The sequence below is a fragment of the Plectropomus leopardus genome, chromosome 1 (genome assembly GCF_008729295.1).
Source record: "Plectropomus leopardus isolate mb chromosome 1, YSFRI_Pleo_2.0, whole genome shotgun sequence".
NCBI lineage: Eukaryota > Metazoa > Chordata > Actinopteri > Perciformes > Serranidae > Plectropomus > Plectropomus leopardus.
In genome coordinates this window covers 7,841,554-7,854,176 of record NC_056463.1, presented here as the reverse complement: position 1 = coordinate 7,854,176, position 12,623 = coordinate 7,841,554, and the positions used below count along the sequence as shown (strand labels likewise).

At 40.4% G+C, this 12,623-nt stretch overlaps 1 protein-coding gene across 8 annotated transcripts in view; it reads left to right on the top strand.

The window, feature by feature from the left end:
- Positions 1–12,623, top strand: part of neo1a (neogenin 1a) — a 216,606-nt gene that overhangs the window by 120,724 nt on the left and 83,259 nt on the right. The gene's annotated exons all lie outside the window — the stretch shown is intronic.

Genomic DNA, 12,623 nt, shown 5'->3' with positions numbered 1-12,623 from the left:
TCCTTGAGAGTCTCCCGTCCCTCTCAGGCATTACATGAGAGATAGAAGAGCTGCTGTCAATTAAAAATCTGTGTGGCGTAGAGTGTGAGCGAAGAGAGAGAAAAGGGGAATCTGCAAAGAGCGTCTAATTGGTCTTTGGTGCGCGGCACAAACAGGGCCTTGAAAGTAGCGTCGGCGAAGCTGTAGACATGAGATGAAAGTTTATAAAGATGTGTCAGTGCTACCAATTGAAGGCAGGGTGACTCACTGACAGCGGGGATTATCACGTTGAGCTTCTGCCGTTGGTGCTTCAGCTTGGTCATGTCTCTTGTTGTCTTTCTGTCTCTCTCCCGGTCTGTGTTCACAATAGCAGAAAGCCAGTTTTATCCTGAGCCACAGATAATGTAGGTGATTCAAAAAGAAGTGCAGCATGAAACTGTGTAAGGCTGTTTTAGACACGTTCAGACTCTTGGATGTCTAATTCTCTTCAGTAATTCCTTGCCAGTCGTTCCTGCAGCTGACTGACTCCTCAGAAGCAATTGAGGATACTTTTAAAGACACAGTTGAATCCTTCAAAAGTCTTTTTAAAATGTGCCATATAAAGGATTTCTGCCATAAGTTGGATTTCTGTCTTAAGTCTTTGAAGAGTCTCATTAGTATGTTTTTCAGAACCCTCCAGAAGACTGTTTCTTTGTCTCACCTGTCCATATCACCATGTAGGACTTAACGGCTGCAGTAAAACTCTTTGATGTCTGCGTTGACAGATGGGGACAGAGACCTGATATAGAAATTCCAAACAGGTGGTTCGTCTGACTCTCGGTTGTTGAGAAGTTGATTTGTCTCTGTTCTCTGTTGAGAAGTTGTTGAAATCTCTTTAAATTGAGATGATCAATCACTTTCAGATGAGGCGATGATGAGTCATAAATTCTTGCTGTGACTTTGGTGAAAACATGTTTGACGACATGTTGGACCATGACCAGTCACTGCAGCCTGTCAGACATGTAGGTCATGGGGATGGAGGTGCAGAGATGTTTATGAATGAAAGTAAATATGGAAGCATTCATCTCTCATAAACTGGGAAGGAAGGGTCCGTCTTTTTATTAGGGTTTGATCGGTATTGTTTTTTCAGGGCTGATACTGATACCAATTACCAGTATTTAATGAGACCAATAAGCGTTTTATATGCATTTAGAATAAAAACGAAAAGCTTTCTGTCAATATTTAGAATTTGGAATAATAATTTTGGATAGGGTTAGGGTTAGTATAATAATAATAATAATAATAATGATAATAATAATAATATAAATAGTTATCACATATAATAATAACAACAATCACACCAATAATAATAATAATAATACAAATAATAATAATAATAATAATAATAATAATAATAATAATAATAATAATAATTTGGATAACAAACTCCAACACAAAACTCTGTTTAAATATTTTAAGCTAATGTTTAATCAAAACTGAAACTTTCCACATTATATCCAGCAAGTTCCCATCAACTTTTTTTTTCTTTGTATAAAGTCAAGTGAAAATTTAAATAAAAAATGAAATAGCTCCCTGGGGTTTTACAAAGTAAAAGTTCCCCCCATGCTGACCCTTTCTTTGCATTTTTTAATTGAATTAATTTTACATGTGATCATTTAAATACAATTCTGATACAGAAAATCAACAAAATGCCAAATATCAGCCCCAATCATTGGCTAGGCCGATAATCTGTTGATCCCTCCTTTTTTATTGAGCATGCACTTGTACAGAAGGGCTGTGTATTGGCAAGAATTTTAACAAAAAATGTTATGCTGGTCTTTTGTCAGGATATTATGAGGCGTCCCAAATTACACTGACACAATCAAAAACAATCATGATGACTCTGGCATGTCGGGTCTGACTGGTTAATAAAGTGTAGATCAAATGTAGATAAAAACTCTAATAACCACTGCCTTTTAATTATGTAGTTGTCCATCTAATACCAGTTGTTTTATATAAGGTTTTCCATAGAGACGTGGCGGGATACTACTCAGACTTTCTATTACGCTCTGCTGTGTGAGATTATTCAGCTGCGGTATCTCCAGACAGTATCTGGAATGAAAGATTGATATTGCTGTATGAGTTACACCATGGTTTATTCTACTGTAACACGCTGTTTATGTATTCGCCAGATCCTAGTCTCACATTCATTTAGGCTCCGAGCAAGTCTATTGCCAAGGACACCAAGCTCACCATTTATTCTGATTAAGCTCAGCGGCACCGTGACAGAATATGTAACACTTGAAGCTGCTCAGTCAACACGTTGAAAACGCATTCTTAGCAAAATGCCCGTCGTGTCATCGATAGCATCCCCCAGGTGCGGGCGCGCTCTGAGAAACGGGCCTTTGGATTTCTCACAGTGGTCCTGATGACGCTCATGAAAAGGGCAGTCATCTTTTGTTCTTGGGAGTATCACTCTATCACCTAATAGAATTCCCCAGAAGTCAATAAAATGGATGAATTATGCATGACCGCCAGCAACAGGGAATTGACAGAGCATGTAAATCAACCCCTTTCCAAAGCCTCCAAGCCATCCGTCTCCTCTGCTCCTTGTCTTCTCGCCCTCATTTAAATATGATTGTGTATATTGCATTTACTTGTGTATTGAGAGAGAAGCATGGTGAGGGAAATTTGTTTGCAATTGGACTATTATTGGACTGCAGTGTAACCCTCTTTCACATATGTCTCGCATACAAAAGCGCACACATCACCTTATTCACTCTGCTGTTTCTGTGGGTGACGGAAGAATAGACACACACACACACACACACACACACACACACATACACGTATATGTACAAATGCACAGGCACGTTTCACTCCATGGGAAGTCTTTATGTTAGTGAGCTGCTATGGGAATTACATGAAGGAAAAACAGCTTTTAACAGCTTTATTTTCCATGCCATAATGCACCACTGTTTTATAGTAAGAGCTCAAAAAATGTCGGTGTTGGGGGTTTAAATCAAAATCTTGCTAGTGTAACCACATAGAAACCTGTACATCAGCAAACCTCATTTGAAATTACATCATAATTAAAAAGTCCAAAGTATAAAGATGTTTAGGAATCCCACCTTTCGTGCCTCCTTTCAAATTCTTAACAGTTTTTTTATAATTTTGATAATTTTATTTTTAATAGAACATGAAGCAGAAAAGCAGCACAAAAGCAGGGGTAAACTGTTCTGCATCACTTGCAGCGTTGTGGTCGAAAGCATAGCAAAGTCATTGATTTGACAGATATTTTTCTACTGCGAAACACACTTGGAAAATAAAGAAAACACAAATACAACAAACGAGACAAATCACCATGACAGAAACTGTTGCATCTACATATTTTGTGCTGAAAAAATCAATGTGAGTTAGATTGATCATGAATTGGTAGTAGCATTATTGTTGTATAGATCACAAACTAAGAACAGTGCGATGTATTCTGACTGGAACAAGTTGCCATTTTTAATAAAATTATACCGAAAAGCAACTATTTTTCTCTTGCTCCTGGAATTCCTCTGCAAAAAAGCCACAACAATATCAATCCCCCGAAAAAGAATATGTCCTAATGTCCTTTTTTTAAAAGAAACTGTGCAAGTAAGAAAGACAGATGATCCTAAATTGCTATTTTATTGTTAATAGTGAGTAATTCTTACATTCACAGACCTTGTTGACTTGGTGGTACCTATGGTTGTTGGTGGGAACGTCAGGTGTATTTTAGAAATGGTGATACAAGTCCCAAGGTTGAGTTTGAAATGAGGTACTGGAAATTGCCAATTCACAAACAAAATTTCAGTAGAAATTATGGATGAATTGTGGTTGTGGAATTCACACCGCCGAAACTTTTATAATGGTTTGAGGATTGTGATAGCTCCGGTAATTCTGCATGCATACACAGAAGAGAATTGGTTTCTACTCCTGAAAAGACAGCACGGCTGAGTAAATGGCACTGCCATTTAAAATTCCATCCGAGCTAACAATCCTTCAGATGCAATCATCTGTAATTGTCTGTATTTTTGAGTAAAGTCACCAAGTGACACTTAGGCCTTTAACCTGCTTTGTTCTCCACATCCTTTTAAGTGCAGTTACATTTTTAACACCCACACCATCAACTGCTGTCATTGATTTTTTTATTTTTTTTAATTCTCAGTTTTGCTTTTCAAACCAATTTTAAGACACTCTGCACCAATCTGCTCTTTAATGTTGTTTCCAAACTGCAAGCGAAATAAAAATACATTGTTAGCGCAACTGAACCTGTCAGCCTGTCAGAGAGTGAACCTATCAGTGTTAATGGCCTGTGATTTTCACGTGTTCCTTCCCTCAGAGTAACACTTAGTGAGGTTAATGGCAAATGTCCGTCTCATGCTGAACTCATCCTGCAACAGCAGCAGTTCTTAGAGGTGTTTCGGATTCAGAGAGATTCAGCTGACTGATACAACAGTCACTCATACCGCAGAACACAAAGAAATCTGCCCAGCTTATTGTTAAGGAGGAAAAATAGAGAATTGTAGCTTCTTGTCATCTAAATGCAGACTGAGAGTATGAAAGCACTTCCTGTCCATCTGTGCAATATAATGCAATCCAGTACAAAAGCTCTGCACATATTCTTCCTCAAAGAACCTTAAGAAGTTTTTATTCAAACTTTTCCAAATGGCATTGACGTCTTTATTTCTGACATCGTAGTTTTTGGTGGGGTTATGCTGGACTACATTATCTTATAATGTGTTACAATGTTTTCCCCCTCTCATGTTTGTAGATTTGGTGGTTAATTATTAGAATTTAATGCGCTGTGGCACAACATCACAGCCAACTACAACTTTGTACATACACATGAAGTTGACTTAATACCTCTCTGGTATAATTATCTCTGCCAGGTGTAAGCCTGGAGGAGATGGTGCCTTTAGTTGTGTGTGTGCTGCACATATGTGAGTGTGTATATCTGTCTGTCCACAGCTATTCTTGCAAACTACTGGACCAATCAGACAGTTATTTTGTGTGCAAATGTGTGACTGTATGCTCGAGGACCTCTTGTGTTTGCGATGATTCACATCTTTTGAAAAAGCTGTTTTATTGACTGTCTTACACGGTCATTGACTGCTGACTCCTCATTCCTCTTACTTTCCTCGAAATCAGCTGAGCTAAAATCAAGCCTTAGGCCCAGGTCCACCAAAGTGGATTTTTTTTTCCCAGCTAGAAAGCCATGCACTCCTCAAGAAACGCTTTAGAAGCGTAGCATTTTTTTTAGCTGAGGGGAAGACTGAAGCATGCAGAGAGAGAGGACGGACCTGCCGGTCTGTGTGGGTTCATAAGAGGAAACATAGTAAAGGCTATATACTTAATATTAACAGATATCTCCTCTCTTTATGTTGTTCAGCACTTGCTCAGGTCAGATGTGACAATTTGTCTTTGCGGTAGACTGTTTGTCTCTCTTCAGCTGTGACTGAATGTCTAAAGTGACAGTAGTCGGGTTTCCATTAACCCTCAAATTGTGAAAATTGAATATAGAATAATGGCAGCATGTCAATTTAAAAAAAAAATCCATTTATTGCAAAAAAAAGTGTTTACACTTACATGAAACTGCGATGGAAACACTTTTTTTAACCTTTTATAGGTCACATGAAGTACAACAAAGAGTGTTGTTAGGAACTAGCTCCCTCGGGCATGATGTGTTACAAGAGGTGTTATTGCATTGCATAACCCTTCAAAAGTTGAGCGGATCTTCCAGAAGTTTTGAATCCACAATCCTCTGTGAAATCGTGGACTATCACCTCCCAGAAATCCCTCCTATGTTGGTGCTTCCACTTATTAGGGGCTTGTCTTTCCATTATCGCTCGCATAACACACCTAAGTCGCCTTCGAATTGGAAATAATGACGCTGTTGTGATAGCTGCAATAGCAATAAACATCCTATCTGTAATCTGTAATAGAAACCTGTATGGTGAAGTGTTGAATTTAACCCAAAGATGAGTATTTTTCAACTCTCTGCACTTAAAAAAATGCCCAATGCGCAGAATCCACACCCAGTGCCTCATCACGCTACTGGTGTAGCGCAGCGTATGTATGCAGCCCTCCCATTGCAAAACAATTAAAAACATACATCGGCCTCAGAATAAACTGCTTTGGTGGACACGGCCCCTTACTGTCTGTTGCAGGTCACACTTTGGCCTTTGTTGTGGATCAAAAACTGACGTCATTAAAAAAAGTTTGGTCTCATTTTGACCAGCAGAATCTGCAGATTAATACCTGATATGTTATGAGCCATGATGCAAGATGAATAAATCAACTGTTTTGTTATATTCACCGCAATCTTGACTGGGAGAGACGATTCCACCGGGTGCAGCTGGGCGACGTCCCGGCAGTGGCTCGATTTTGTTCCATCCACCACTTGGCATCATACTGCGCTATGACTGTTTCACAAGTGAAGCAAGTAGTTAAATATTTGGTTTTGTCTGTTTTAATTGAGTTAATTGTTGTTTTTTCCTACTTTGTCATGTTGTATTCTACAAAGTTAATACCATTTAAAGTCCAGTTATGACCAACATGGTTCAAAAATTTGTGTCCGTGTTTTAATTATCAAAAATACATTAATAATTATATTATATCAATATTTCACATTCAGTGCCCATAGGCAGGAGAACTCAGTCTGCTCTGTGTAAAGCATTGCAGCTCCATCAAAAGTATACAAGGCGCATGTTTTTTGTAGCTTCTGGGTTGTGCTGCAGTGCATCAGCTGGAATTACACGATTTGTCTAAAGCAGCAGAGATCAGTTTGAGCGGCCAACTTGCACAGATCCACACTCTACTTTTTTCAGTTTGTAAAGGTAGACTTTATGTCTAGACCTCTTACATTGGGTTGCATCAGATTTTACAGGTGTATCTAATATAGTGTATATAAAAAGTAGCATTTAAGAAGGGGTTAAGATTGATGTGAGTCTGAATAAAAACTCTTCTGCTTCATATGTTTCCCTCATTGAGAGATGTTGGCATGTACGGTACTGTAGGTGTCCAGCGCCACATTCCTTCACATACACAGGAGGCTCATATGGTCACAATTCTGCTTAGAAACTCGAAATTTCTTCAGCACTGGAAAAATGATAGATGGCAGTAGCAGATTGGGTTAAAGTAATGGAGTGGCTGTGCTGGCATGTGAGGCTGAGAAAACAAGACAAGCAACATGGTTTTCTGGCAGTGGATTATGGGAAGGCTCCTTTTTAGGAAGTCTCCAGCACATCACAAACACTCACAATCTCTTTGGCTCTCCTTAAGGCGTGTTTCCTGTCACAGCAACTATTGTTCTCTTTTGCATTCTTGTCATAATGTTGCTTTTATTGTCATGTAGGAATTGAGGATAAGAGGATCAGATTTGTTTCTGGATGAATCCACAGTTTCTTGCATTTTTCTTTTTAATTCTAAAACACTAGAATTGAAGAAAATCTGCTCATGAACATACTGCAGTTTAACTCTAAAAGTTAAAACTGTGCAGCATCATGAGTTGAAATAAAACTGACAATATGGGTCTTTATTCACTGACAGACTAGACCTGCACATTGTCTTTCACAGCATAAAATCTGCTGCGCTTTACTGTGGCCCTTCATAAGACATTATGCAGGTATATGTCCCATTTAAAGGCTTTATAATGCGTCAAGTGCTGAAGTTCTGCAGACGGGATGCCCAGGGGTCATGTGGCTTCAAGCGACCCACCAGAGCCATTTAAAAAATATATACTATGTGAGTTATGGGCTGCATGATCTATTGTAATATGCACTAGTCAAACGATCAGTTTACTCTTGGGAACCCTGGTAGAGTTAGAAAAAAAAACCCAAAAAAACAAATAAAGTCAGGTATGTAAGAGCTGTTTTTGTCTCGAGGGCCCTGCGGCTTTCCATTACCAGCCAGAGGAAAACAAAAATGTTTTCATGGCTGAGTCACTTGAGAAGCCCCAGCCTGTGCTGTTGGCACCAGGTTGTTTCTCACATTAATTTCTATTTGTTTATTCATTCACTTATTTCCTTGATTTATTTCCTCTCTCCTTTGTCCCTCACGTTCGTTTCCCTGAATACTAAAGCTCAAAACTGAACAAAATTAGTTAAAGAACAAACTGTTTTGTTTTTTGTCTGCCCTCCTTGGCTGTGAAATGAAATCCTGCTGCTTTCTTCACACCTTGAACATGATTCAAATTCATGGAACTGTTGTGATTATGTTCGGTCAACAGAGGGGAGTTCAATTTGCGTACAAAGATGGTGGAGGAGGTTGTAGACATAAAGGAGGAAATCTGAACAAAGAAAAATAAGAGGTAAAAGAGGGCAAACCAAAAAAAAAAAGTTTAAAGATCGCCATTCTATCCATTAATAATGAATCCCCTTTTTTTGTTGTGACAGTTGTGATTTCACCTGCCTCCTCTTTGTGCTGCAGATAGCATGACCCATGCCCAACCACTGTCACAGCACCACTGATTGCTCTGTGACAGCATGCTGCACGCCTTCATCGCCACACACACACAGACCCATACTTCTTCAGTGATCTGCAGCTTCCCCTCGCCCAGGTGTACTGACCTTGCCGCCACTCTGTTTTACGGAAGGCTGAGTCACCACTCACACATACCAAATGTGTTCTTCCCCCGCAAAGCCCTTCTCTGAGTTCTCTGTGGCTGCCACCACCGTCAAAGCTGAATGGCAGAACAGGGGACAGGATTGTGTGAGAGACCTCTACACGCTGACAGGACATCCTCAACGCCTTTTACGGACCAGTTAGCCGCTAGAGCGGATCAGAGGGAGGAGGGTGTTGTTGTTCTTTCCATCATTTTGGAGCTCAGAGATGATCTTTAAGCGTAACGATCAGAGTTGGGTACCAAACTTGGAACTTTAAGGGTGGCAACTGAATTATGTTCATAGTACTGCCTGCCAGTTCACATTAAAACCATTGTGACCATTTCAGTCCCTGAGAGCGCCTCAGGGTGAGAAAGCTCGAAGCTCCAACAAGCTGCAACTTTAAATCGGAGGCAGAAGCGCCCTGAACTCGGCCGAGCCCCTTTGGTTGCTCTGTTGGTTGCTCTGTTGGCTGCTCCATTTGCCACTTCGTTGGTTGCACCCTTGGTTGTCCTGTTGTTTCTGCCATTTGCCGCTCCTTGGGCTGCTCCGTTGGCTGCTCTGTTGTCTACTCTGCTAGCTGCTCCGTTCGCCGCTCCATTGGCCGCTTCTTGGGCTAGTTTTATAGCCGCTTCATTGGCTGCTCTGGTGACCGCACCATTGACCGCTCTATGTGTTGCTCCATGTGCTACTTGCCCGTTGGCTGCTCCATTTGCAGCTCCATTGGATGCACCATTGGCCAATCCATTGGATGCTCTATGGTTAGCTCCATCAGAGGCTCTATCGGCTTCCCAGGGAGCCAAAGCTATCCTTGCAAAGCCAAGTTGATGAAATATTTTTGGTGTTTGGTACATTTCTTGTCTGTATCATTTAAGAGTATGGAATATCAATATTTTTCAAGGTATTAAAGATAGAAATTACAGCATGCTGACAACAGCAAACAGAATATAAAAACATTATATATCCTCCTATATGCACAACACAATGTGGAAAGTTGCTGCTGCTGCTTGAAGTGCAAATAATTAAAATATTGACACAAAACCTTGCAGAGAGACCAGGGCCAATTAGCATCAGTGCACCTCGGCTACCTGACATATTTACCCTGTAATCTTCACGTTGCTTGTACTGCATGTACACATGTGTGCATCTGCTGTTTTGTAACAAGATAAAAAGTGACAGCGGCAATGGTGGGCTAATTTAACAGCCCTTTGTAGGTGAATCCAGATAATGCAGTTTTAATTAGAGCCTCACTTATGAGCATCTCTCACCAAGGACCTGCAGCTAATGCATAAGATATCCTTCATATCCTTACAGCAGGTGCTTTATCTTTACTTAAATGACCACAAGTGCTCCTTCATAATAACACAAGGTATCTGCAGCCCCATTCAGCTCAAGACAGTTTACGCGGTCTCCCTCCCTCATGGTTTATTAACAGTAACACATTCTTTGTTCCACAGAGCACTTTAGCTGCTGCAGTTGGACTGACTCTCTCTAAACTGAATGAAGAATTGCCTGGTGGTTTGATATGTGCTGTGTGTTCTTCTTTCAAGTACAAGAGAAAGCTGTCAATGCCCTTTACAGTGCGTGCGGCACTAAAGGCCAAGAGTGTGAATAGTTGTCCTGGTGAGGCTAACTGCAGGAATGCCTGGCACAACAAACTCAGAGACGTCTCTCAGAGGAATTTCTCATTCAGCAGGGATTTGACATGCAGAGCCTCTCAGCAGAAACAGCCAGAATCTATAATGTGTACAGGGAAGTAGTCAATGTACAGAAAGGCTTTTCGGCATTTCAATTCAGTTCAATTTTATTCATAAAGTCCAAAATCACAAATCATACTTTGTCTCAGAGGGCTTTACAATATACCACACTCTGTGTCCCTGAACCTTCACAGCGGATAAGGAAAACTCTCCCCTAAAAATAGTATTTAACAGGGAAACAATTGTAAAAAAAAAAACCTCATTACCAATGGTTCTGTGTTATTTTCTGCTGTCTAAAGGACTTAAAACAGCAATGGCATTTTTTTCTGTGATGAATTCACACAAATATTTTTTCTGTTGTTTTTGTCACAAGTACTTTCACAGAGAACATGAATATAACATGCTGAAAAAAAGCCAAATTATTTCAAAATGAGGTTGTTTTTTCTGAGTTAAAGTATTGCAAACAAAGGTATCAACCAATCGTGAAGCGCCTGTACTTACGAGGATTATTAAACAACAACACAGAAGCTCCACAGACTGAACCAAGTACCCAGGAACAGCACCAGGCTTTGAAGTCAATCTTACGTAGTGGCCACATGTGGAATTACAACTTCTGGGTCCGTCACGTGATGCCAGGGGGCCCAAAATGCCTCATTTCACAATCAGGATTTAGTCTATTCACCCTGATAACATTTCAGAAGGTTAGCAGAGCACTCTGAGAGAGAACTTTGTCGCTCAGCTCCCGTACGTCTTTAGTACGTTTGCTCTACATGTGACCCCCCAGTGTGGAACGTCGAGTTTTTTGGCTTCATGCACCACTGAGCAACTGAAACAGGAATGAACTGGGCCATGCCTCCAACATCATCATCCAGTTGTTTTCATACATCAATGATCTGCAACAAGACAGCAAACTTTAATACTCATTTCAACCTTGACAAAGGCAGTGCATACCAGATCCATTCCTTCTTTTCTTATTTCACAATAAAAGCCCTAAACATACACACTGCATAACCATTTACCAGAGGGATCCCAAATTCACTGAGAGGGGTTTTCTAATAGGAAAATTAATGAAATATTGTACATGATCCCAGGCTGTACAACAACTGACCTCAGTCAGAATGTCAGAGTCTGCTTTGGGTCAATATGATTCTGTAAATGCAAATGTGCATCGCTGCCAGTATGAATAGTTTTGATGCAAAAGTGAGTATTTTGCATTTCATGTATATTTGTCATAAGCTGGTGGATAAAGGCCTTAAGGACCAAAAGAAAGGGCAGCTACCTACTGATGTTGCCTCTTTTTTCTCTTCCACCTTGAGGACTCAGGGCATTCTCTGTCAGACTTTCTGCTGAGTGCAATACTTTTTCTTGTTATACATCGACTGCTGTCAGAATCAGCCCAGTGTGCTGTTTGAAAGTCCTTTCAGACTGACGTGATCTGGGTTCAGCTTGTGTTTCCTGTCAGTCTTAACAGGTCAACAAGTCTCTTTTGACCTGCTGCCGGCCTGGGTCAAACAACAGGTCTTACTCTGCCTCAGATTTGTTATTAATAGAGCCTTGTTCCCACTGTACAAAATAAAATGTGCTAACACCTGCTGACATCTGGCTTTTTAAAGCAATGAGAATGCGCATGATCGGCATTCACATCCGGGTCAAATGACTCTGCAGTAGAAATGGGTTTTTATAGCCTCCGGCTCTGATTGACATTGATGGAAACACAAAACCCAGGTGAATGTGGTAATTTCAGCTCCTTTAACCAGCGAGATGCAGTGACGCGCTGTCACTAATTACTCTCCGTTTCCTCCCAAGCTGCACTAAAACATTGATACAAATACACCTGCCCCGAGTTTGAAAGAGAGACTGAATAAGTACAAGATAAAGAGATAAAGAGAAGAAACCACTGAAAAGTTTTCAAAGACCTCTGTTCCTGCTGCTGTCTACTATTTACCTGTTCTCCTGCGTGTCCGTGATCGCGCATGGACACACCAACAAAACACACACACACACACACCAGCTGACAGAAAGGCAGACTGGTGTGTTGTAGCGGTGTGTTCACTGGCAGTGAGAATGCATGCATGTTTGAAAAACCCAAATACACATGCTAGCTTTAATGCCAAAGGGGTATCCGTGAACGCTGGTTTGTAGTTTCTACAGGTTTACTGTGATTTTTATAGAATGTTAACAGTTTTTCTCCAATTTGACAGCAGTAGACATTGGTGACAGCTTAAAGACATCTCAACCAAACTTCTCAGTCTAGATATTTCAGCATTAAAATTGAAAACTGCAGGTGCAAACGTGGGCAGTGTGTGAACAATGACAATCAAACATTAACCTGTCATTG